Source organism: Anolis sagrei, chromosome Y (genome assembly GCF_037176765.1).
Source record: "Anolis sagrei isolate rAnoSag1 chromosome Y, rAnoSag1.mat, whole genome shotgun sequence".
Lineage (NCBI taxonomy): Eukaryota > Metazoa > Chordata > Lepidosauria > Squamata > Dactyloidae > Anolis > Anolis sagrei.
In genome coordinates, this window is record NC_090035.1 from 24,806,983 (window position 1) to 24,834,442 (window position 27,460).

Genomic DNA, 27,460 nt, shown 5'->3' on the forward strand with positions numbered 1-27,460 from the left:
CTGGAAGTTGGCCAATGGGAACAACGCGTACAGAGAAGCACATCCAGAAAAGAAGGGGGGCAGTGCCTATGCTGGATGCTGAGATATTGAAGAAGGTGCAGTATCACATGGCTAAGAAGCACATGGAAATTCATTTCAGGGTTCCCTCAATGGACACTGGAACCTCCTGTGAAGATGGAGGTCCCGTGGAAAGACAAGCCCTTCCCAAGCTGATCCGCTCTGGCCATGGCACCAGGCAGCCCCGAAGCACTGTTCTGCACATGGTATCCCACAAAGAGATGGGGAGGGTAGAGTTGGCTGTCCAGTGCCGTCATTTGGCTTCCCTGTGAGGCCTGGGCAAGACTTACATAGAGGGACTTGCAGGAATGGGTCCAGCGTTATCTATCTGGCTCCCCAGGTATAGACAGGTAGAAGTTGAGTTCTTGGAGAATAAAACACCCTTCCTCCCAAAGGAGAGGAGAGAAGCCCTAGAACTTCATGTGACATGGAAGAGGATGCACCATGCATGGGTATTACCAGGTCTTGTCCAAAAGTCTGTGATGGCTTTTGTAACAGAGCTTCCCCAAGCACCCTTCCACCAAAAGACTACGATCGACATTAACATCATTCCAGGGGAGCTCTCTTCCTTTCCCAAGAAGTCTCCAGTTGCTTGGAACTCCACATTCGTAACAGAACATTCCAGCATCAGCGGGGCTTGCCCAGGAGGGTGCTTCAGTCTATCCGCCTGATGGCACCAAGAGATAGTGGTCTTCACCCAGAACCATCGGATGGCCAGAGCAGGAGAATCTCCCTCAGAGGGCCTGACCTTGGGATAAGCCCCATTGGAAGTTGGCCAATGGGAGCAACAGGTACAGAAAAGTACATTCGAAAAAGAAGAATCATAGAATCATAGAATCAAAGAGTTGGAAGAGACCTCATGGGCCATCCAGTCCAACCCCCTGCCAAGAAGCAGGAATATTGCATTCAAATCACCCCTGACAAATGGCCATCCAGCCTCTGCTTAAAAGCTTCCAAAGAAGGAGCCTCCACCACACTCCGGGGCAGAGAGTTCCACTGCTGAACGGCTCTCACAGTCAGGAAGTTCTTTCTAATGTTCAGATGGAATCTCCTCTCTTGTAGTTTGAAGCCATTGTTCCGCGTCCTAGTCTCCAAGGAAGCAGAAAACAAGCTTGCTCCCTCCTCCCTGTGGCTTTCTCTCACATATTTATACATGGCTATCATATCTCCTCTCAGCCTTCTCTTCTTCAGGCTAAACATGCCCAGTTCCCTAAGCTGCTCCTCATAGGGCTTGTCCTCCTTGATCATTTTAGTCGCCCTCCTCTGGACACATTCCAGCTTGTCAATATCTCTCTTGAATTGTGGTGCCCAGAATTAGACACAATATTCCAGATGTGGTCTAACCAAAGCAGAATAGAGGGGTAGCATTACTTCCTTAGATCTAGACACTATGCTCCTATTGATGCAGGCCAAAATCCCATTGGCTTTTTTTGCCGCCTCATCACATTGTTGGCTCATGTTTAACTTGTTGTCCACGAGGACTCCAATATGTTTTTCACACGTACTGCTCTCGAGCCAGGCGTCACCCATTCTGTATCTTTGCATTTCATTTTTTCTGCCAAAGAGGGGCAGAGCCAATGCTGGATGCTAAAATATTGAAGAAGGTGCAGCAACATGTGGCTAAGAAACACATGGAGAATCATTTCAGCATTTCCTCAATGGACACTGGAGCCTCCTGTGAAGATAGAGGTCCCCTGGAAAGACAAGCCCTTCCCAAGCTGATCTGTCCTGGCCATGGCACCAGGCAGCCCCGAAGCACTGCTCTACACATGGTATCTCACAAAGAGATGGGGAGGGTGGAGTTGGCTGTCTGGCGCTGTCACTTGGCTTCCCTGTGGGGCCTGGGCAAGACTTACATAGAAGGGCTTGCAGGAATGGGTCCAGGATTATCCATCTGGCTCCCCAGGTACAGACAGGTAGAAGTTGAGTTCTTGGAAAATAAGACACCCTTCCTCCCAAAGGAGAGGAGAGAAGCCCTAGAACTTCATGTGACATGGAAGGGGATCCACCATGCATGGGCCTTACCAGGCCTTGTCCAGAGGTCTCTTGAGGGGTTCGTGAGCAATGCTCCTTCATGGCTCGAACCTAAAAAGCAGGAGATTCAGGTCCATGTTTTGGTGCAAGAACCCGTGTTCCTCTCTGAAGTCACCAGGACCTCCTTGGAGCGGCACCTTCAGAGGCGGAAGGTGGAGCATGTTTGGAGCTTACCACAGCAAATGTTGAGGTCATTGAAAAACCTTCCATCATCACACCCAGCAAGGTTCCGCCCTTCTTCCAGGAAAGACTTGGATGGGGAAAGGGAAGAAATGCACAAGAGATGTATAGTGATGGCTCCTTTCCAGGAAGTGGCTATTATTATTATTATTATTATTATTATTATTATTATTATTATAACTTTATTTGTACCCCGCTAGCATCTCCCAAGGGATTCGATGCGGCTTACACAGGCCGAAGCCCAAAAACACAATATCCCATTTCTCCAGGCTGAGGAAAAGGAAAAGCTGGAATGCCATATCCAGTGGAAGAAGCTTCAACACCAGTGGGGTCTTCCCATTACCATTCAAAGGTCTCTTCAGGCCTTCCTCTCACCCCCATTGCCTGTGCCAATGCCAAAAGATTGCCTGGTTGGCAGTGTCCAGGAAGTAGAGATCCAGACCAATGAGCCACCTTTAATCTCTGATCTGATCCAGAAGGAACTGGAGGCCGGTGTGAAGAAGATGGCCATTCAGCGGCAGTGGGGGCTCCCCAAAAAGGTCCAGGATTCTCTCCGCGTAGTCTCACCTGCTGCCCCAGCCACTGGGGCACAGCGGTCCCACCAGGAAGAAGCTGGATCGTCAAAATCCGCAAGAGGAGGCCAGGGACATAAAAAGGAAAGGACACCGCCAAGAGACGGTCCTCCTCAGAAAAAGGAGGTCCAAGGGTTACCCAAAGAAGAATCCCACAAACCACCAACAGCTCTTTCTTCTGCTGCCACTCAAGATCATTCTCGAATGATCAGTACACTGGCATTCCATCTGGGAAGAAACTCAGTAGAAAAACAACTCTGAGCCGTAGAAGTCTGCAAGGCCACTTTTGGTGGCCCTTTTCTTAAGCTGGATCCTGCCTTTACTCAGAAGCAGCTCAGGAGCCCATTCCTGCCCTACCTGGAGGAGCGTGTGGTGGATAAAGTGGACATGAACATCTGGCACAAGTTCCTGAGGTACCTCTGGGGGTTGCCCAGTGACCATCCGGACTCCTTATACTGGAGAGAATGGAGGGCAAAAGCCAGACCCGAGACCAAGAAGGTACTGACCACCACCAAAACACTGGGGGGAGGTAGGGCTCTGATGGTCCCAGAGGGATGTGAGGTAAGGGACCAACCAAGACCCATGGCTGAAGAACCTGCAGGAGGGAAGACCATGGACTCCTCAGCTTCCCACAAAGGGGACAGGGAACTGAGCAAGTTCCATATCATGCATAAAAATATTTGCCACCAGCCGGGCCTTCCTTTAGAGGTCCCGAACTCTTCAGCAGCCTTCAGCAAAACTGACCTCAAGACTCAGGTGAGCCCAGAGACCCCCCACAAGAAGGAACTTTCAAGACCACAGAGGAAGAGATATCCTTCTTAGAGGGAAGCCAAGGAATTGCAGTGGAATGGACCGATCAGAGTCTCCAAACATTGGACAAAGTGGATGCCAGAGATTTAGAAAGCCCATCAACCATCTCTGAAGGAATGCTTAGTGATGGGAGTGCTAATGTGGATGAGAGATCAGCTGTCTCTGGAGAGAGTAGTCCACGGGTCACAGAGGAACCAAAGGACCAACACCAGAGAAAACACCATGGGAGACGTTTGAAGGCAAAAGCATCCAGAGGTAGTCAGGCCATGAATCTCCAAGCCTCCCAGAAAGAGACCAGGGGATTGCTAGATTTCCACATTATGCATAAGATTTGCCACTGGTGTCTGGTGCCTTCTGCCCACCAGACTCCACATTCAAGGTGAATTCAGAGACCTCTCAGGAAGGGACCTTGGAGACAACAGAGAAAGAAAGGACCCCCTCAGGGGGAAGCCATGCAGTTACAAGAGTGTGGCCTGGGCAAAGCCCACAACTATAGGACAAAGCGGATGCTACAGATTCACAAAGCCCATCCACAACCTCCAGAGCATAAAGCCACACAACCATCTGTGCAATGGCAGCCATAGGCAGCCCTGGGACACTGATCATGGAGGAAGAAGATGCCTCCAGAGAAACCCCAGCAGTGAGCTCAGAATCCATAGTCGGCAAGAGTGGGCCTGAGCCACAGAGCCCACCTGCTGCTAAGGAGGAGACTGCCCCTAACATCTGTACCTCCTCACAGACCACGGAAGACGGTGGAAACACTCCTGGATGTCCTCCAGTTCCTCCACCCAGCGAGGTGGAAAGTGGCCAGCTGTCCCTGGAGCCCAGTCTTGCAGATGGCGTCAGCAGTATCCAGATAGCCCTGTCATGCCCTGTGGCTGGGGAACCCCCAAGGCCCAACTGGGAAGAGCAGCAGGGTTCTCTCTCCCCCACTGTCCTGCAATGTACCTGCTCGTCCTCTGTTGTTGACCAGGGAGGTCTCCTCCATCCTTGTTTCTCATCTGCAGAGAATAGAATTTCCCAGGAGGACCTCCACTTGCCCACAGGAGCAGCCACGCATCGCATGCACTGGACACGCATCTACTACCGAGCTCAGGGGCCCTTTCTCCACCATGCTGACATTATCTATGAAGAGCTGGTGGTAGGGCTGACTCAGCAAGCAGAGGCTAAGCTCCGGAAAACTATACGCAGGAGGACCAGAGAGCAGGACCCGCAACTCTATACTGGCAGGGGACCCAGAGGGGCACACACAGACCTGGAAGTGAGTGTGACCCGTCGAGGGCATCTAGACCAGAATGACACAGCCTATGAGCTTCTGGACTATGGCTCTGCAAAGATGCAGGGAGAATCAATGCTTGGCTCCAGGGTGAAAGGCAAGGTCCCAAGGAAGGGCTCATCACAGGAGACCCCCCCCCATTCCTCCTCACATAAGTGCAAGGCGGGTGCCTGCACCCCAAGAAAGGACCCTTCCCTGGAGAGCTTCCTGTGGTCTTTGGGAGCCTTTCTTCACCTTTCCCTCCGAAACTTTTGGTCCTCCTTGTTCCCTGCGTGTGTCCGCCCCTCCTATCGTGCCTACCAAGACCTGGGGGGTGGGCTGCCCCATCTAGCAAGGAAAAGGAGCCAGGAGAGAACTCCCAAAAGAGGGGCCTGAGAGAAGGAACGACACCCTAAGAGTGGTAGGGGCCCTGCAAAAACATCAGAAGAGTCAAAGGGTAGCAGGAAAGAAAACGGAGCAAGGGAGAGGAAAGGTATTCACAATAAATAAGAAAAAGACAATGATAATGACAAATAATATATCAAAAACAAGACAGAACAGATTAGAGGAAATAACAGGTATACAAGTAGTATCCAAAATTAAATATCTTGAAATAACTTTAACAACAAAGAACTCACAGCTTCTTGAGAACAACTATGAGAACAAATGGAAGGAAATTAAGAAGGACTTGGAAAAATGGAAAAACTTAAATCTATCACTTTTAGCCAAAATCTTGGCTATTAAAATGACAGTAATTTCAAAACTATTATTTCTCTTTCAATCCATCCCAATAATTAGGAATGCCAAACCTTTTAAAAATTGGAATAGGGAGATATCCAAATTCATTTGGACAGGGAAGAAACCACGTATAAAATTTCTGAATTTAACCAATGAGAGTTGGGTTAGCTGACATGCAATTATACCATGATGCGTGCAGACTCATGTGGGTAAGGGACTGGACAAATCTCAGTAAAGTTAAAGAACTTGTATTGGAAGGTAACGACCTAAGAAGTGGGTGGCATGTGTACCTTTGGTATGAGAAAAGAAAGATCGGGGGGGGGGGGGGAATGCAGCGAGAATAGTCTATGTGAAGAAATGGAAATCTAAAGAATCTCCATGGAAGTCTAAAGATATTTGAAGACTGACATTATAAACAAGGACTGATTAACACAACATCTCAAGGGTCAACAAAAAGCAAGGAAGGATTGGTCCCTGATTATTCGCTACCTTGACCCACACCAATCACAAGACTGCATGAAAGCAGCCTCATCACAGAAGGAGGAAGATAAAGAGACACTTGGGATTCACGGGAAGATCACACATTACAAACCTACATCTCAACTTGCTTCTTTTCCCCCCCTCCTGGTTTGGTGTATGTTTTGTCTGTTTTATTTATTTATTTATTTATTTATTCTCTTATTATTATTCGTCTGATTTTGTTATATGCAAAGTAAGTCTCACAAACAATGTACACAAACCCCCCCTAATAAATATTATTTTTTTAAAAAGAGTGTATATAGTTCATAAGTAAATCAGTGTATATGGAATATATGTGGAGGGTATATAGAGTGTTTATGGGGTGAATATAGAGTATATACAGAGTGTACATAAAGTAATAATAATGTAAAGTTTTACAGGAACAGTGGAGACTCATTCGAGTTGTTAGGATGGGGGGTGGTTTGTGGGTTTTTGAAGTCATAGGAAGTGATCACATAGGAATCTGAGGTGGGGGTGGGGAATTTTACCTTCTCCTTTGAAAACTCCTTGAGTTTAGTTGCTTTGGTTTTGATGGTTGTGGAATGTGTTTGATGATTTGAGTAGGGTTTTGGAATATGATTAATGGCACGTGTATGTTGAATTGTGGAAGGTATATCGGGAAGTTTTGATTGTAATAGGAAACAGGAATATTGTGTTTTTGCGTAGGAATTTGAAGGATTAGAGTGGTACTATAGGAAAGTTTTTGGCTGTGATAGGAAAGAAGTATGTTGGAAACTCATAGGAACAACAATCTTTCTCACCTATGTGATCTCTTGGGGAAATCGTTCAGTCTTGTGCTGCAACAGATTGAGACCCTGAATAAGAAAATTGACCACCTTTTTAAAGGAATTTCTTTGATTGCGAAAAATCCCACTACTGTCGAAGGCTTTCATGGCTGGAATCACTAGGTTCTTGTGGGTTTTTTTGGGCTATAGGGCCATGTTCTAGAGGCATTTCTCCTGACGTTTCGCCTGCATCTATGGCAAGCATCCTCAGAGGTAGTGAGACTGAGGTCTGAGGTCACATTCGCAGGTTTCTAAAAGCCCCAGCATTAGGGTAGAAAGTCCTGCCATTTTAGCCCCTTCCTTGTTAGAATTTTATTTTGAGACTCCCTCCCTAGTGCCCATTCTTGCCTCTTCCAATTTCCAATCCCGCCCATACACGCTCCCATTGTTTAGCCCCCTCTCCATTTCAGATGTCTCTTTCTCCCTATCTCCTTTGGAGATTTCTTCCTCCTCCTCTGGTAAAATAAATTTGTTAGGTGGCTCTCTGGTTTTGAAGAGCTGACTAATCTCTTCAGATCATAGTTCCATTCAGCCTATCCATCAGGGGGAGGGGTTCTGAATGGGTTGGGTGCCATTGAGGTGGTGTAAGGAAGGAGGAAGATAGGTCACTTTCTACCCAGGGAGAAGTGCAGCAGAGTACTTGCGACCCTGGAGAAGGTTAGGTGCGGTAGTCTCCATTGCAGACCCCCTGGACTAAAAATACTGCTTTTGAACACCAGATCTATCAATGGTAAGACATCTGTCATTCAGGACTTGATCCTGGATGAGTTGGCAGATCTGGCATGCATCACTGAGACGTGATTGGATGAGTTGGGGGGGGGGGTAAACCTTACCCTGCTGTGCCCACCAGGTTTTGGGGTGCACCAGCAGGCTAGGTCCGGGGGGGCAGGGAGGTGGGGTTGCAGAGATCTTTCAGCAGTCCTTCGCCCTGATCAGATGCACCGTTCCGCAATTTCCGAGGTTCGAGTATGTCTCCTTGAAAGTGGGAACCTGAGATAGCCTGGGGATTCTGCTGGTGTACCGTCCACCCCGCGACCCGGCAGTTTCCCTGTCTGAGCTAGCAGACATAGTCTCAAATCTGGCCTTGGCCTCCCAACAATTTATAGTTTTGGGAGACTTTAACATTCATGCCGAGACCACATTGTCAGGTGCAGCTCAGGATTTCATGGTTGCTATGATGACCATGGGGCTGACTCAAGTAATATCTGGCCCCTTGCATCAGGTGGGACACATGTTGGACCTTGTTTTTCTTGTGGACAGTGGGACAGTCAGAGTGAAGAGCAAAACATTCTTCCATTGTCATGGTCTGACCATCATCTGATCTCTTTAAGATTAGCCATGCCCTTTAACCTCTGCAGGGGTGGTGGACCCATTAAGATGGTCCGCTCCAGGAGGCTGATGGATCCAGAAGGACTCCTGAGGTCTCTTGGGGATCTTGCTGTCCTGGAGACTGGTGATCCTGTCGACGCCCTTGTTAATCACTATAATAGCGAGATGACACGATCACTCCCGAACATCCCCTCATCTTGCCGAATGTCCCCTCACTTTGTATTAGGGTTTATACCACAGCTTTGCAAGCAGCCAGGAAAACATTCTCAACTGCTCGCATAGCATCTGCAGCAAATAGACCGTCTGAGTTGCTCCGGGTTGTTGGGGAGATCCTCCGGCTTCCTGACGTTGAGGAGCTTCCTGATGACTCGGCAACTCGGTGCAGCGATTTTGCGTGCCATTTTGCAGGCAAAGTTGCTCAGATATGTTTTGAGCCGGACTCCAGTTTAAACGCAGTGCCAGTTGAGGTAACCGGGAAACCTGTCTATTTGATCTTATGGGATTCTGTCCACCTTGTTCATCCTGATGACGTGGAGGAGATTCTTAGGGCAGTGAGGGCGACCCTTGCCCTTCCTGGTTGGTTAAGCTGGCCAGAGAGGGGTTGTTGGAATGGTTTGTTGCAATAATAAATGCCTCATTGGGCCAGGGGAAATTTCCATCCTGCCTTAAGCAGGCGGTGGTAAAACCTCTGCTAAAGAAGGCCTCCCTTGACCCGACTATATGTGACAACTACAGACCAATTTCCAACCTCCCTTTTCTGGTCAAGGTTCTGGAGTGGGTGGTTGCTTTGCAGCTCCAGGGATTGCTCGATGACACCGATTTTCTAGACCATTCACAGTCTGGCTTTCGGTCTGGGCACAGTACTGAGACGGCTTTGGTCGCCTTGGTGGATGACCTCCATAGGGAACTAGACTGGGGGAGCATGACCCTGCTTGTTCTCTTGGACATCTCAGTGGCTTTCGATACCATTGATCATGGTATCCTTCTAGGGAGGCTCGCTGGGATGGGACTCGGGGGCACAGTTCTTCTGTGGCTCCGGTCCTTCCTGGAGGGTCGCTCCCAGTCGGTGAAGCTCCTGCTCAGACCCCTGAATACTGGACCAGTGCCTGGCTGCTGTGATGGGCTGGATGAGGATGAACAAGCTGAGGATTAATCCTGACAAGACAAGGTCCTCCAGGTCAGTCGCCCATCTGATCAGGGTATTGGGTGGCAACCTGTGCTGGACGGGGTTGCACTCCCCCTGAAGTCACAGGTCCACAGTTTGGGGGTTCTCCTGGACCCAGCGCTGACGCTTGAAGCACAGGTGTCGGCGGTGGCCAAGAGAACCTTTGCACAATTAAAACTCGTGCGCCAACTGCGACCATACCTTGTGAAGTCTGACTTGACCATGGTGGTCCATGCCTTAGTTATCTCTAGACTGGATTACTGCAATGCACTCTACGTGGGGCTACCCTTGAAGACGGCCTGGAAATTACAACTTGTCCAATGGTCAGCAGCCAGATTAATAACTGGGGCGACTTATAGGGAGCAATCAACCCCCCCTGTTTAAGGAGTTCCATTGTCTGCCGTTCATCTTCCGGTTCCAATTCAAGGTACAAGTTCTTACCTATAAAGCCGTAAACGGTTTGGGACCCGCCTACTTCGTGATCGTATCTCCCTCCATGAACCATCCCGAACTCTTCGATCTTCAGGGGAGGCCCTCCTTTTGTCCTTGCCGGTCTCTCAAGCCTGCCTGGTGAGTACAAAGGAGAAAGCCTTCTCCTCTGTGGCCCTCTGACTCTGGAACTCATTGCCCAGAGAGATTAGGAAAGCCCCTACCTTAGAAACCTTTAAAAGGAATCTCAAAACCGGCTCTGCCGTTGCACTTTTGGAGAGTAGTCACACAATCTTATTCTATTGCTCTCAACGTTCTTGTCCTTTAATGTGATGTTGTTTATTTTATTGTTATTCGTATTTTATTTTCTTGTAATTTGTTGTTTAGGCCTGACCTCATGTAAGCAGCCCCAAGTCCCCATTGGGGGAGATGGTGGCAGGGTATAAATAAAGATTATTATTATTATTATTATTATTATTATTATTATTATTATTATTTTGTTTCTTCTGGACACTACCTATTTTGCTTGGTTTCTTTCATGCCATAGGAATTAACTGGCCACAGTTGGTCTGACTCCACCTTGGGACCCAGAGACTGCCCCTCCCCTCAGTATGGAGAATGGGGCACCAGAAGCCCACACACCTGGACCCAAACAGGCTCAAGGGTAGGGCAAAGGATCTCTTGGCTTTTGGATATTGAAATTTTCCGTGATAAAAAAAAATACAGGGTGGGTAGACCAATGGATTCTTTGTGTGATGTTTCCAAACATGGGCAATGGTGGATGAACACCCATAGAGAACAATGTGTAATGGGACGTCAGAACTTGAAACAGGACAATTGGGCATCTAACAGTATGGAGCTCATCAGAGGGGGCCTTCTGCTGGTGGCAGCAACGGAAGCCCAATTATTCCTAATGGCAAGGCTGGGCGCCCGTTGCTTTTCACACCGCCTCTCCGTGTTTCGCCAGTCTAGCACTGGCATCACACAGCCAAAAAGGAGGTGCATGTGTATCAATACACACTCAGTGACTTCCGTTCTTGTCTCTGGGCATATGATGATGTCCTAAGATTTCCTTTACTATACAGACAGTCCCCAATGCTTCTCAAGGCCCATGTGATGTATTGAAAGGGGATTAGATTGACATTTGCACATCGTATTGGCTTATCAGGGCCATGTCTTTGAATTCTACTGCATTGATTCCTAGAATTGGAAGAAACCCAAAGAATTGGAAGAAACCTCATCCACTCCAGCCCCATTCTGTCAAAGAGAAAGACACAATCCAAGCACTCTCTTCTTCTGGCCCGTGTGCTCCTGCATGGTGCGCTCTGTAACATGGAGATAGCCTCAGGGGAAAAGGAGGCTGAGGGGAGAGTGCCAGGGAGTTGTCTACAGTGGCTCCCAACCTTTGTTCCGCCAGGTGTTTGGGACTTCAACTCCCAGAAGCTCTAGCTATCTCAACCGACTGTCAGGAATTCTGGGCAGTGTAGTCTAAAATAACTAGGAGGAACAAAGGTTGCAAATCACTGCAGTAGGACATTGTTTGGGTTCACAATGCTCTCCGGATGCAGGTGACCTACATCGCCCCGAAATTACTGTCAAATCCTTCCAAACCTCTCCAGTATTTTCTGGTCATGAGAGTTCTGTATGCCAAGGTTGGCTCAATTCTATTGTTGATGGCGTTCAGAATGTTCTTTGACGGCAGGTGAAATGTAATCCAAGTAACTCCAATGCCCACACGTTAGGGTCTATTTTCCCCAAACCTCTCCAGTATTTTCTGTTGGTGATGGGACTTCTATATTCCAAGGTTGGCTTAATTCCATTGTTGATGGTGTTCAGAATGTTCTTTGATGGCAGGTATACTATACATCCAAGTAACTCCAACTCCTACATGTCGGGGTCTATTTTCCTCAAACCTCTCCAATATTTTCTGTTGGTCATGGGAGTTCTGTATGCCAAGTTTGGCCCAGGCCTGTCATTTTGGGGGATCTCAGTGTTCTGTAGAAACCAGAGCTGAATCGGTTGAAAATACTGCAAATCTCATCCTCCATTGACTATACTTCCCCAAACATGTTTTTGAGATTAATCACTGATTAATCTCAAAAAAATTACTAATTATGTTCTATTTGTAACAATGAAAATACCTTCTGCATATCAGATATTTACATTACAATTCATAATAGTTGCAAAATTACAGTTATAAAGTAGCAACTAAAATAATTTTATGGTTGGGGGTCACAACAACATGAGAAACTATATTTAGGGGTCACAGCACTAGAAAGGTTGAGAACCACTGGCTTAGATGGTGCTTTCCTTTATGGAAGGCTGGGCTGGATGGCTTTCGGGGTCCCTTCCAATTCTAAGATCCTAAGAGTGACGTGGCTGGTCCATGCGTCTGGTTAATGATCGCCTTTTCCCAAGGTCAATAAGGAACCCAAATTGGTGATATTGGCAACACAATATCTTGTTTATGGTCTCACTCCAGGCAGGATCATAAACAGCAGGCAAGGGGCCAGCGCAAACTTCCCGGCCATGTACCACAATTACAGCACATGAATCTGCACCAAAGGTCTTCTGGACTCTTCCAGATCCATCTGGAGAAAAGGGGAGTTCTTGCAATAGAGCTGTTGAGTTTGCAGGTCGTCTTCATTCCCTATTCACACCTTGGTCCATCCTGTTATTATTGTTGTTGTCCCTATTTACACCTTGGTCCATCCTGTTGTTGTTGTTGTTGTTGTTGTTACATGTTGTTACATTGCAAACTAAAGCAAAAACCAACAGTTTATTCAAAAGGCACTTCTTGCCATTGCCACCCTTTGAGGCTAAGAGAGTGTGCCTAACACTAAGAATGAATTGAAAGAAGGGAATATCTTGTTCTGATACATTCCATTCAAGAGTGGTACTAAAAGGTGTGTCTACTTTGCAGAATGAATGCAGCTTGACCCTATTTGAACTGCTCCTGGAAGTTGTGGTTTTGCAAGGCCTTTATGAAGCAAACAACTCCCTTACAATTCCATAGCATTCAGCCATTGTGGTTCAAGTGTGAGCAAACTGCATTCATTCTATCAGCCACAGAGACGCAATGTTTGACCTTTTGCTGCAAGAAAGACCGATGCTTTATTGCAAGAAGGGAGCACAGAGATTCAGACGGAGACACAGACCTATATAACATATTCACATACTCTATATCCAGTAGCCATAAAAGCACCTCAATTAGATTTTAAATAACAGCTCTTTTAGAATAAAAAATACATAGTGTTCAGAATAAAGAATGGCATTGATGGATATATATTGACTCAGATCCCATTTGGAAGGCAGAGGGCACATCTGCACCACATCCTTAGTTTCGTATCACTTTAACTGTAGTAGCTCCATGCTGAGGAATGCTGGGATGTGTAGTTTGCTAAGGGACAGAGGAATCTTGGCTTAGCATTGGGAGGACCTGAAGTGGCCATATGAATGACATCTCCCTGAATTATTAAAATTGCAAATGCCGGGTACATCTACACTGTAGAACTAATCCTGTTTGATATCACTTTAACTGCCATGGCTCAATGCTATGCAATAATGTGAATTATAGTTTCACAAAGACTTTATCTGCTAAAGAGAGCTGGCGCCTCCCTAAACTCCAAATCCCATCATTCCATTGCAGTCAAAGTAGTGTCAAAGTGTGCTGATTTTACAGTGCAGATGCATCCTTAGAAAGCTAGCTGTGCATCCATGAAATTAAACTGGATGTAACTATCTCTACAAATCCAGGATCAAATTGATTTATTTCTCAGGCAGGATCTACATTGCAATACAATCGAGTATCTGAACCCAGATTATCTGCTTTGAACGGGATTATATGATGCCCATTCTACACTGCCATATAGACTCCAGATGATTTGCTTTGAACTGCATGATATGGCAGTGTAGACTCATACAATCCAGTTCAAAGCAGTGGATTATCTGCTTGGATAATCTGGATTATATGGCAGTGTAGAAGGCTCCTTAATCTTCACTGCCATATAATCCAGTTCAAAGCAGAGAATCGGGAATCAGAAATTGGATTATATGGCAGTGTAGATGTCCCTTTCTTTCGCGTTAATGCCATCTAAGTCCCTTTGCAAACAGCAAAGGCCAGGAATCCTCTGAAATGCAGCCGTAATGATACAAGTGGTCTGGAACCGATGCAACAGTGCGGTGAAGATGCTCAGTCATCCGAAGAAAGGGTGTTTCCTGGCACTTGGAGTGGAGAAAAGGTTTGCCACTGGCTTCGAAGAAGAATGAGAAGAAAAGTGGCCGTGGAGGCAAGTTCGAGGGCTGCTAATGCACAGGTCGGTGGCAGGTTTGTGTTTGTCAGCCAAGGCCACAGGGAAAGGCTCCCTCCATAGAAACAGAAATGCAGAGGAGGAAGCCACAGGAGGCCATGATCCGTGCACTTTCCAAGTAGCCCTTTTCCCCTTTGTTCTCGATCCACCAGGGAGGCCTTCCTTCTCCAGCCTTGGAGGACTTTGCTGATCCTTCTATTTACAGCTGCCATCGCCCCAGGTCCTCCATTGAATAAAGGGCCCAAATGACCCACATTGTCCAAGCCTCAGGGTGACTCCAGCGGCGGAGTCACCCTGAGGCTTGGTTGTGCCTCCCCGGTCTGGATGTCACTGAAGGCACTCTGAGAAAGAAACAAGAGAAAGAGAGATGTTAAGTCACCGAATCAGGACATCCAAGAGACACTCTATCAGGGGTCCCAAAAATGGCAGGTTGGGTTCAAACCTTCCCCTGGATTTTGCAGCCTCCAGATCCTGAGCAGTTTGATCTGAGCCAAGTACTTTTAAAACAAAGCTGGGCTTATCTGCTCTTCCCCTGCGTCTGTGCTTCTTAAACCAAGCACACTGGAACTCTGCATTTCTGTCAAGAACCTTGGGAACAAATGCTTTCTTTCTAGTTCCAACTATTTAGAGTTACTTACAGAGAGGCAGTCAAGACGAAAGAGAAAGTAAAATACGCATTCAGCTTTTTGAACAATTTCTCCTATCTGTTTATCTCTGTTGCCACCTTCGGACATGACTTATGGGCTGGAGGGGGATGCAAAAATCAGCTGCTGAGAAAAGCAGGGATACTGATAAGAGCTGGAACTGAGAAGGGACAAACAAAGTGATAGAGATGAGGCATGAATCAGAGAAAATAGTGTATGCTCAAGGTTTTGACTTTCAAACTGAGCTGCATCTCAGTATTTTGTGGCACTTTCTTCTGTCCACCCAGCAGGGTGCTTTGATCAAATAAACCTATTTTGATCTTGTCTCCAGTGTTTGATTGGATAAAAGATTCTGGAGGTTTTTGGGCCATGCAAAGAAGAAAGGGACACGGCAGTGTGTCCGAACAATAGAAGCAGGAGGGACCCCCAAGGTCATTCAGTCCACCCTCTTCTGCTTCGTACAGGAGGGCACATTTAACATTGCTTGAAAACCTCCAGATATGTAGACTCCTCCAGACTCCTAGGAAACAAGTTCCACCACTGAACATATCCTACAATCAAAGAGTATTTCCTAATGTTCAGGTGGAATCTCCTTTCTTGCAGCTTGACTCCATGATTCTATTGTGTCCTAGTCTCTGGAGCAGCAGAAAAAGAGTCTTGCTTCTTCATCCTCAATGGGACCTACTTTCCAATAGTTAAACCTGGCCCTCATGTCCCATTCCCTCAGCCTCTTTTTTTCCAGGGTAAACTTCCTCAGCTCCTTGTTGACAGAAGTAATAACCCTTTCCATCCAAAATGAAGGAACGAAAGAAATATGACTAGATGGACAGATAAATATCTTTTGGATGGAAGAGTGTGTGAGCATAGCTTGTATGTATGCATGCATACACATATAATACAACAATGGGACAGTGACTCCACTCTGCATTTTAGTGCCAGTCAGAAGATCTTATTTGGTGGAGATGATAGTTCCTTTAAAGTTGGAATCATTGCTTCAATGAGAGGAAAGCTCCTCATCAGGCCTGTGATGCCAATCTAATATATTTCTCATATTTCCAGGAAACCATCACATCAACCCACAATACTGTATTATTCCAGACTGGAATGACCCCATGCAAGGTGCTGAAAGTACTGGAATGATGCTGCAGCTTGGAGAGTTACAGTTAGGCATAAAATCCAGAGTGGATTTGCAGTCAACCGTCCCTAACCAAGGCAACAGACAACTCTTTAGAACCAGACCTCATCTCGAATTTGCTCATGAACTCAAAATGCCAAAGAAGGCTTCGGAGGTGGTGGCTTTCGTGTCCTCCCTGAAGAAGGAAAGGACCTTATTGAGCTCCTCCATGGCTTTGCATTGAAGGTCTTCCAGGGCCTGGATGGTGGGGTGCGCTGTCTCCAGGAAGGCCTGAAAGGAGGTTCTGCTAAGGACAAACATGTACATCTTGCAGCCCACATTCCCTCCAAAGGACCTCGCTGCCAAATACGCCTTTACCGCATTTATTCAAGAGAGAAATCCAGCTCCAAAACCATCTTTTTGCAAGAGAAGAAGAGACCCTAAAATGATCCAGGAGCCAGTTTTGGGCTCAATGCTGTAGAATTACTGCAATTTGGCAGCATTGGAACTCACATGGCTGGTTACTATAAATTCTTCGAAATTGTAGTCTTGCAAAGGGTATTTCTATCTTTCATAATAAATGCATCATGGGTCAATGACATGCTATTGCAGGAATTGCAGTTTTGTAAAGGGTACATCTGCAGTACATAACAACAACAACAACAACAACAACAACAATTTTATTTCCTACCCACCTCTCTGACCTCATTTGAACTCCCACTCCATGCTTTAAAGCCATGGAAACTGTAGTTTTGAAAGGTCTAAATCTACAATGCATAACTAATGCACCATGGCTCAAAGCTATCAAACCCTGGAAATTGTAGTTTTACAAGGGGTACATCTGCACTACATAAGGAATTCACCTTGGCTCAAAGCTATCAAACCCTGGCAATTGTAGTTTTACAAGGGGTACATCTGCACTACCTAAGGAATTCACCTTGGCTCAAGGCTATCAAACCCTGGCAGTTGTGGTTTTGCAAAGGCTACATCTATGCTACCTAACAAATGCACCATCTCTCAGTGCTATCAAACACTATCAATTGTAGTTTTGCAAGGGCTACATCTACACAGCATAATGAATGTACCATGGCTCAATGTTATAAAATCATGATAATTGTAGTTTTGCAAGGGCTACATTCACAATGCATCATGCACCATACACTGCACCATGGCTCAATACTATCAAACCCTGACAATTATAGTTTTGCAAGGGCTACATCTATGCTGCATCATGAATGCACCATGGCTCGTAGCTATAAAATCCCAGGAATTGCATTCTGACCCCATTTGAACTGCCATGGCATAAGGCTATAAAACCATGGGAATTGTATTTTTGCAAGGGGTAGTGCTGTATAATGAATGCACTCTGACCCCACTTTGTAGCGGTCAGTAGGAGAAATATTAAAAATAATGATTATAAAAATGAATATAGAAAAGCGTACCTTGAAATACTGGCAAGAAAGAGTTCTGCAGCAAGGGAGGTTTAGTAGAGAGAGCGAAGTGTTCCAAAGATGAAAGTAAATGAGTAGGCTTCATGAGGCAAGGAAGTTAAACATTAATGGAACCTGACATTTTGGGAAACAATAGTAATTGATGTGTTTGTTGTCATTGCCAAAGGAATGTTCTTGGCAAACGATACACCTGTGTACTAAAGTAAATATCAAGGTAAAACAATAGTAATTGATCTAAGGCTGGAACATCTAAAGGTTAGCGTCATCTGCTGGTTCAGTTGATGTAAATTGCAGGCAAATTCAGATGTATTCTATAAAGAAGTCAATTCTAAGAATTACTTTGAATAAGTATGATTAAAGCATATATGAAGAAATCACGCACGTCATCTTGGTGAAGGACTAAAGGCAAATGGGAAAATACATAAAGGACCTTTGTTAATGATTATTCTGTGTAAATGTTTCTGAACGTCCTATCAACCTTGATAGTAAAAATGCCTGAAATCAATTGCTGTCTCTGGTCTGTTTCCTATCTGATTGTGCTCTAAATGATCTCGGGTAACGTATGTTCCGCAACAACTTGAACACCCGTGGCTCCATCCTCTGGCAATGGGGCAGGTGTCAGGATACTCCATTTTCCATAAGGTTGATGCTAAATATCCCCCCTTTTGTTTTGGCCAAAGGATACGCCCATGACGACTGTGAACCTGTCCTCTGGGGAAAGCACCATGTTCTGGCAGGCTTCTTCAATCTCCTCGATGGTGGTCCGGAGGTCATTAAAGTCAGCCATGAGGGTCCTCTGGTTCACTGAAGCAAAAGAAATCGGGAAAATGTTAACGAGACAGTGGTCCCATTGTTATTGAACACTACCACCACCACCCCTAATACAAAAGGATTTAAAGTTAGGGATTTATGGATTTATAGTTTTCCAAGGGCAACATGCCAGAATGAGATATTGACCTCCACCTGACTTAGGTCAGGAAGTAAATTCTTCAGCTATTGTTTCACATTGGGAAATGGCCCCCAAGGCATGGCTCAAGATAAAGAAAACTTTGGGTCATTGCAACATTATATTTCAGAGTAAGAGCCCGTAGAGAAGGACCCCGGTCCCACAGGCAAGGATCCCAGCAATAGGGCCGAGAAGGGGATGCTGGGAGCGATGGTAGCCACTGGGAGTGCTCAGCGGACGGCTGGGCTGGGTATGGCGCTTTCCCTGGGGTCTGAAACTGAGTCAAATAGCTCATCTTTTTCATTTCCATTTATTAATAATTTTTTATTGATTTATCACATTTATTACATACTATTACATTTTGTACATCAACCTCTTTAACATGTTGTTTTGTTATTTTGCTCTGACATTTCCCCCCCCCCTTTTCTTTTTTTCCTTTTTTCACCACAGTGCTCCCCTCCACCCGTCTCAAGCCACCATTCTTACATTTCATCTGTCCAAAATTTCATTTCTTCTTGTGACGGTAATTTTCCTTCCTTATTTTTTAATCCATTTACCACAAATCTTCCCCATACAGCATCAAAATCGCTTTGTTTCCATATACCTTTTTTAACCTTTAATATACATGTCAATTTATCATTTATTGCTATTTTCCATGCTTCTTTATACCACTCCTCTATTTGTATATTCATTTCTTTTTTCCAATTCCTTGCTATAAGCAGTCTTCTATAGTTAGTAAGTTTGTTATCGCTTCTTTATCCTCCTTTTTCAATTGCTTATCGTTATATAATGATAGTAAGGCTATACTAGGACTTTTATCTATTTTTATATTCATTATAGTTTCTATTTCTCTAAATACTTTCTCCCAAAAATTATTTACATATTTACATTACCACCACATGTGTATATATGTTCCTGGTTCTTGACACCCTCTCCAACAATTTATTGAGTTATTTTTATTCATATATGCTATTCTTACCGGTGTCAAGTACCACTTCCATATTAACTTGTAATAGTTTTCTTTAACTCGTATCGATAAATTTTTTAAATGTCTTTGTCCCCATAATTGTTGCCACTCTATTTCACTTATTTTTATCCCTAAATCCTCTTCCCAAATCTCTTTAAGGGTGCACTTTTTTGTTTTTTCATCCTTCATTTCAATTAGTATCTTATAAATTTTGCTAATTATACCTCTCAAGTTTTCGTGTTCTTCTACAGCCCTTCCCTTCTGTATTATTTGTTCGAATTGATTGAGTTGGCTTCCACTTCTATTATTTTTTTCCAGTTTATTAACCATTGTTCTAATTGTATACAATGAAACCATGACAATTTTATTTCTTTAAACTCTTCCACCATCATTTCCCTCTTCATTTCCACCTTCATCCAATCCCCTATCCTATCTAAGTTTATTTCCCTTACCTTTTTATCCATTACTTTTTAAAAAAAATTTGGGAACTTCTTTTCCATCACTATTGGGGTTATAATTGATCCCTCCTTTATTAACCTCCCCTTATATTTATTCCATACTTTCAGTATGTTGCTCAGCATTGGGTTTCTAATTTCCCTCATTTCTTTTCTAGTAAACTGTTTAAAAAAATATATTCCAAGTTTCATCTTCCACTTTTCCTGAATCATTAATAAGCCAATCTATTCCCTCTTTTTTGACCATTCCTTCTATAACCAAACTTAATCTACTTGCATCATAATATTTTTTTATATTAGGTAACGCCAGTCCACCCTCCTTTTGCGATCTATACCATAATTGTTTATTTAGTCTGTTTCTTTTACTTCCATTACAGTACTTATTAATCATTTGTTGCCATCTAGTTAGTTCTTCTTCTGTAATTTGAAGTGGTAGCATCCTAAATATAAAATTTATTTTTGGAAGTATTTTCATTTTTACTAATGCTATTCTTCCAAACCAGGATAAGCGTATACCTTCGTACTCTATTAACTTTTTCTGGACTTCTTTCCTTAATGTTACTACATTTACTTCCTCTATCTCTTTTAAATCCTTAGTTATTATTACTCCCAAGTATTTTAATTTGTTCTTAATTCTTATTCCCATTTTGCTCTGTTCTATAAAATCTTTTTCTTCTTCTCTTGTATAATTAAGTAGCATCATTTCTGACTTGTTCCAATTAACTTGTAAACCTGTTGCTTTCCCAAATATCTCCAAATGTTCTTTTATTCTATCCATTTTCTCCACTATATTTTCTATAAATAACAATGTATCGTCAGCGAATAAGCTCACCTTCTGTTTCTCCTTTTTTCCTAACCCTTCTAAATTTTTATCATTCCTTATGTTATTAGCAAACAGTTCTATCACCATGGCAAACAGTATCGGAGACAAAGGGCACCCTTGTCTGGTTCCTCTAGTCACTTTTATTTCGTTTGTCACTCCGTCATTTATAGTTACCACTGCTGAGTTCCTTGAGTAAAATTGTTTTAGTACTCCTTTTATTCTATTTCCCATTCCAAATTTATTCAATATTTCCCTTAATGTCTCCCATTCCACACAATTGAACGCTTTAAAAATGATAATATCCCTGCTTTTTCTTTCCCCTCTTTAGCCCAATGAATTTTATTTAATACTCTCCCTATCAAATTTGACATTTGTCTTCCTTTTATAAACCCGCACTGATCTTCTTTTATGTACTTATACATACATTTATTCATTCTATTGGCTATTATCGCGGACAATATCTTTGCATCCTGATTAATTAATGATACGGGCCTATATGACCCTGGGTGTGTTAAGTCTTTATCAGGTTTAGGTATTAATATTATTAATGATCTCCTCCATGATTCGGGTATTTTATCTCCCTTCATTATTCCATTATACAATTCTAATAATTTTGGGGTTAAAACTTCTCTAAAGCTTTTATAATATTCTGTCCCTAGACCATCCAAGCCCGGAGCTTTCCCTACTTTTAATTTCTTAATAACTTCCTCTATTTCTTTTTTCTTAATAGGTTGCTCCAGTAACTCTTTATCTTTCTCCTCCAGCTTACTCTCCCAATTTTCCTCCACATATTTCCTAATTGCCTCTATGGGGCTTGCTTTGGTTTGATATAGTTCTTTATAAAATTCTTCAAATACTTTCAATTTTTCTTTCATAGCTCTACATAATTTACCTGTTTTATCTTTTATCGTATTTATCATTCCTTCCATTTTCTTTTTCTATGTTGATTTGGCTAGCATCTTTGAATTCCTATCACTAAACTCAAAATATTCCCTCCTTAAATAAATTAAATTTTCTTGAACTTCGTCTATTTCCATTTTATCCAATTCCTCTTTTTTTGCTCTTAACCTAGCATAAATTCATCTATCTCTCTTTATTACATATGCTTTTTCAATCTCTTCTATTTCTCTTTCTAAAATCCTTTTCCTTTCTTCTTGCCTTCTTTTTAATTGTCTCTTTTATACATAACCCTCTGGTCACTGCTTTCATAGTGTCCCATAGAACTCCCTTTGTCACCCCCTTTTCATTAAAGCCCTATATTTCTTGCCATTCTGCTTGCACTTTATCTACTATCTCTTTATGATTTAGTATTCTTGTATTTAACCTCCACCTTTTCATTTTGTCATAATCACATTTCAACACAATCTCAATTGAAACCAAAGCATGATCCGAAATCTTAATCATACCTATATCAGCATTTAGCATTTTACTTGTCATATTTTTGGAGACAAAAATATAATCAATTCTTGTATACACCTTATGTACCGATGAATAATATGTATATCTGCTTTCATTCCCTTTTACCAATCTCCACACATCCTTTAATTGCCATTTATTCATTACTCTACTTAATTCCGTTGTTTCAATATTTCTAGCTTTTGATGCTATCGTAGTTTTATCCTTCTTTAAATCCATACAGCAATTACAATCTCCTCCAAATATTACATTTTGTTGATGGTAATTCTCTATTTGCTCTAACACTTTTTCATAAAATTCTTGCTGTTTTACATTTGGTGCGTATACATTTATTAATACATATTTTTCCTCCCCTATTTCCCCATATATTATTATATATCTTCCCTCTTCATCTTTCAGTACCTTGTTTATGACAAAATTACATTTCTTAGCTATTATTATTGCTACTCCTCTTGACTTTGATGACCCAAAAGATGTTTCATAGTTCCTTATCCAGCTCGACTTTAGCTCGTTTGAGCCCCGCCTATTTTGATGTGTTTCCTGTAGGAAGATGAGGTCCGCTGCGTCCTTCTTCAGTAAAGATTCAATCCGCCTTCTCTTAATTACCGTCCCCAACCCTCTCGTGTTAAGTGTTGAAATTCTTAATTTATGGGACATCATTTCCATTTCCCTTTAAAAGCTTTTTTGTGGCTTGAAACAACGTGAACCCTTGTCCCTTTCCCTCCCCTCCCCTTACTCCCCATTCCCCCCTCCCCCCAATCCCCCCACTTCCCTTGTTTCCCCCTTTCTCCCCTTCCAATCTTCAGGACTACTCGTCCCAATCATGGCCCCCGGCCTTCCCAATTGGGGAGGGGGGGCGAAGTCATCCCGTGGCCCAGAGTCTCCCTCCCCCCGAGTGCTCATTTTAAATCAATAAAAAGCTTTTTCATTTCCAAGGATGTCATTGTCATCACCGCAATCCAAGCAGCCTTCTGAGAGAGGAAATTGCCCCTCCATTGGCCAAGGAGGGGGCAGAGAGTGGAGTCTTCTCCACAGGAAGGCCCATCAAGTTAGCTGTTGCAAAGGGGTCAGATCGCCAGATAGATTAGGGACAAAGCCCGGAGAGGTGGGTGAGGAGGCGGAGGAGGAAAGACCCTTCTCCTTCCAGCCAGAAAAATCTGATTCAATATCTTCTATAGAAGCATTTGAAACCTTACTTGATACTTCTCCAGAAACAGAGCTTGGGGAAGGTTTTGCCCTAATGTAGGCTTTCCTTATTTTCAATCCAAGCTTCCGAGCAAGCTCTGGAGTTAATTTTACTACACTTTCATCCTGTGGCACCACAAGGGAGCATTTAGCTCTTTTAAGACTTTGGCTTTTCGATAGAGAGCTCAGAAATTGTTTTCATTCAGCTTTAAAATTACTCCACAATCTTCTAGGACTTTGTCATGCTAGCCCTTCTTTAAATAACACGCAATGCGATTTATATGCAGCTTCTCTAATGTTTTGTCAGAAATGTGGATCCCTTCAGAACTGGCATAATCAGCAATGTTCAAAGCTTCAGAGTAATGGCTCAGAGACCCTTCCCAGTTGCCTTCTTGGTAAGCCTCATTCCCTTCATGGAACAGGTTCTTGACAGGATTGCGTATGAATACCTCATATTGTTCTTGTGTACCTGGGTAGGGTAAAGTAGACTGTATAAACTACACCCCCTTCTTGATCTCCTGCAGTCTGATGCTTCTATCCACAAAGACATTGGACATGTTATCATGGACACCCACTTCTTCAGTGTAAAGCGTCTGCTCCTTCAAGGTCAAAGGAAGGAAGGAAAGAGGGAAGGAAGGAAGGGGGAAGAGTGGGGAGAAGGAGGAGAAGGTGGCGCAGCGGAGGCCCTTGGCTACGAGACAGGCCCTTCTCTGCTCCTTCGGTGCCTCCTCCAGAGACTCTGGAGACTCCTCTCAACCCACAGAGATTCCCTCGCCTGGCCAAGAGGAGATTTCCATCCACATCATCAAAGTTCACACAACTAGAAACAGAAGATGGATGGTTCAAACTGGAACAATTGAACTGGTTGTATAAAAATTACTATCCAGAGTACATGCTCTTGTATGCTTGTAATTTTAGAGTAGGAGCTCGCAAGCATCCCATCTCAGCCAAGATGCAATAAACACCTCTGTTCTATGTCTTTGCTTCACTCGTAAGGTTTTTTTAATCTGCAACTTTGGATATTAATTACATTTGGCATAAACGCTCACCAGGCCGAACTCTCTCATTTAATTGCAGACTAAAATTTCATATCACCACTGATAAAACAAATGACAAAGGCCCATCGGAGGCCCACGGACCTCACCTTTGGCAGTGAGGGGCACCGTGGGCAGGTCCTTGGCGAAGCCCAGCAGCTCCGGGAAATGTTGGCCCAGCGATTTGGCAAGGATGTGTAGGAAGGTGGACTTCCCATCGACTGTTTTGGTGGTGTTCAGCTGGGATGAAGAAAAAGGAATACAGTTAGGGGAAGTCCTTGCACCACTGGCCACTATAAACTCCCCATAGTTCATTGGAAAGTATTGCTAGATCTGTTTTTATAGCCACTCAAATCCCCGAAGAGGTAGATTAAAAAATATTGCAAGATAGTCAGTAGAACTCCTGCCAACAAGGTGTCCACGTGTCCACTAAAGGTCCCCAAGAGATACATTTTTAAATATATTGGAATATAGTTTGTGGAACTCTCTGCCACCAGCTGTATTCTGGACACTGAAGTCTCCAAAGAGGAGACTATACATATTTGAATATTGCCAGTGGAACTCTATGCCACATGGTGCACAATTCAGTCCCCAAAGAGAATGATTTAAAAGTATTTGAAAAATAGTCAGTGGAACTCTATGCCCAATTTGTTCTGTGTATTATATGTATTTTGTAAAAATACAATGCAATATGAGTATTTTATATAATATTTATTATATGTTTTTAGCTATGAACGTTTGCCGTTTATATGTTGTGCTCCACCCTGAGTCCCCTTTAAATAAATAAAATAACGGTGCACCCCATCCTAAGCCATGAGGAATAATAATAGGTTGCTGTGAGTTTTTCAGGCTGCATGACCATGTACCAGCAGCATTCTCTCCTGACATTTCATCTGCATCTATAGCTGGCATCTTCAGGGGTCTGTTGGCACTGAGGCAAATGGAGTGTATATTTATCTGTGGAATAAAGTCCAGGGTGGGAGAAAAAACCCTTGTCTGTTTAAAGCAAGTTTGGATGTTACAGTTAGCAAGCTTGAATAGCCATGAAGCTGCAAAGTCAAACAGTGAGGATATGTGCATAGAGGTAGCCTGGCCTTTGTTGCCTGGAGGCAACCTGTTTGGGAAGTGCTCACTGGCACTTGATTATTTGTTGCCTGGAGTGATCCTGTCTCCGGGTTGTGTTCTTTATTTACTATTGTGCTTCTGGTGTTTTTAATACTGGTAACCAGGTTTTGTTCATTTACATGATTGCTTCCTTTCTGTTGAAATTGTTCATGTGCTTGTGGATTAACGCCTCCCAAACAGAGGATGCCTCCAGGCAACAAAGCCCAGGCTACCTCTATGCAGATAGCCTCACTGATTGACTTTGCAGGTTACTCAATGCTATTCAAGCTTGATCAGCATAGGACTTGGGGACACAGATATGAGAACACGGGTGCTTCCTTTCACTTCAAGTGGTGCCTTTGTCCGGTGCTGCTTACCTCAGTCAGGAAGTTGTTCTTGAAGCTGGTGGTCTTGTTGGCCTTTGGTTGACCGTGGTTCAGGTAGTTGCCCATGGCCAGTACAAACTGCAAAAAGGGAATCCAATGTAAATAATAATCCTTTTGGGGAAGCCCACTGATTGCACCCCTCTTTATTCTTGCCCTGCTTCTAAGACCTTTTGAGATCTTTCCCTCCCATTTATTCCAAGTCTGAAAGCGATGGTGATTCTTCTCTTTGGCACTGATCTACTCCAGGTTTTGGAGAGAGCTCCAAATTCCTTCGAAATGATAAAAAATGACGGCAGAACCAAGAATGGATCAATGCCGCCCTACTGGGTTGGAACTATTGATCCCTTGGGATACAAAGCAGGTTAAAGTGTCACCCTTTGAACTACAAATCCCATCAGGGACAATTATAAGTTGCTTACCTGTAACTGTAGTTTCCTGAGTAGTCACCTGTGAATTCGTACATTTGGTATCCCTGTGCTTGCGCAATACAACTTTTCGGAACCTTCTAGAAAGTAAAAACACTTTCAGCCGTCAGCTAGGCCCACCCATTCCCCCCCCTCCCGAGTATATATAGCCCGTGGGCAGGACTAGCCGACAGTTCTCTTCAGCTGCAAAAACAGCTAGAAGGCGTGGCATGATACTCGAGGGGAGGACGGGCGGGTATGTACGAATTCACAGGTGACTACTCAGGAAACTACAGTGACAGGTAAGCAACTTATAATTTCCTGTCATAGTCACTGTGAATCGTACATTTGGTAGATTAGCGAGCACAAATCTTGGCTGGTGGGATCATGCCACCGCCGAAGACAGCACCGCTCTACCAAACTCCATGTCCCTTTGGGAAACTGCGTCCATCTTGTAATGAGACACAAATGTCAAAGGGGATGACCAAACCGCAGCCCGGCAGATGGCATCTAGAGACACTCCTTTAAGGAAGGCCGTTGATGTAGCAACAGCCCTGGTAGAATGACCCCTGATCTGCAACAGCAAATCCTTGCCTGCCAAACGATAGCATAACCGGATAACGGAAACTATCCAGGAGGAGAATCTCTGAGACGACAATGGGAGACCTAAGGTGTCTTTACGATATTTCACGAATAACCTCAGAGTCTTTCTTAGAGGAGCCGTTCTATCGACATAGAAAGCGAGGGCTCTGCGGACATCAAGCAAATGTAAAGAACACTCCGTGGGCGTAACTGGATTCTGAAAGAAACCTGGCAGCACCAATTCCTGAGATATGTGAAAACGAGTAGAAACTTTAGGGAGGAAAGCCACATGAGTTCGCAAAACCACCCTATCTCCATGAAATTTGAGGTAGGGGGGATCTACTCGCAAAGCACATAGCTCACTAGAACATCTAGCAGACGTAATGGCCACCAGGAAAGCCGTTTTTCATGACAAAAAGGAAAGATCAACCCTGGCTAACGGCACAAAGGGTGGTTTTGAAAGACACGATAACACAAGTTCCAGGCTCCACGATGGAGCAATCGGAGCCACCGAAAGTCTGATATTAGCAAAACCCCTCAAAAAAGTCTTGACCAACGGGTCCAGAAAATACAATGGCAGTCCCGACTTTCTTCTAAACCAGGAAATGGCCGCTAGGTGACATTTCAAAGAAGAATGGGATAGTCCCGAGTCTGCTAGGGACACCAAAAAGTCTAAAATAACAGGAATCGGAACAGTAGTAGGGTCAAGTCCCTTAGAACGGGCAAATGAACTAAATTTTGTCCACTTATAAACATAGGAGCATTT

The 27,460-nt window shown here is 44.0% G+C and overlaps 1 pseudogene; it reads right to left on the reverse strand.

Annotated features, from left to right (window-relative positions):
- Positions 1–14,449: 14,449 nt before the first annotated feature.
- Positions 14,450–27,460, reverse strand: part of LOC137095558 (delphilin-like) — a 125,722-nt pseudogene continuing 112,711 nt past the window's right edge.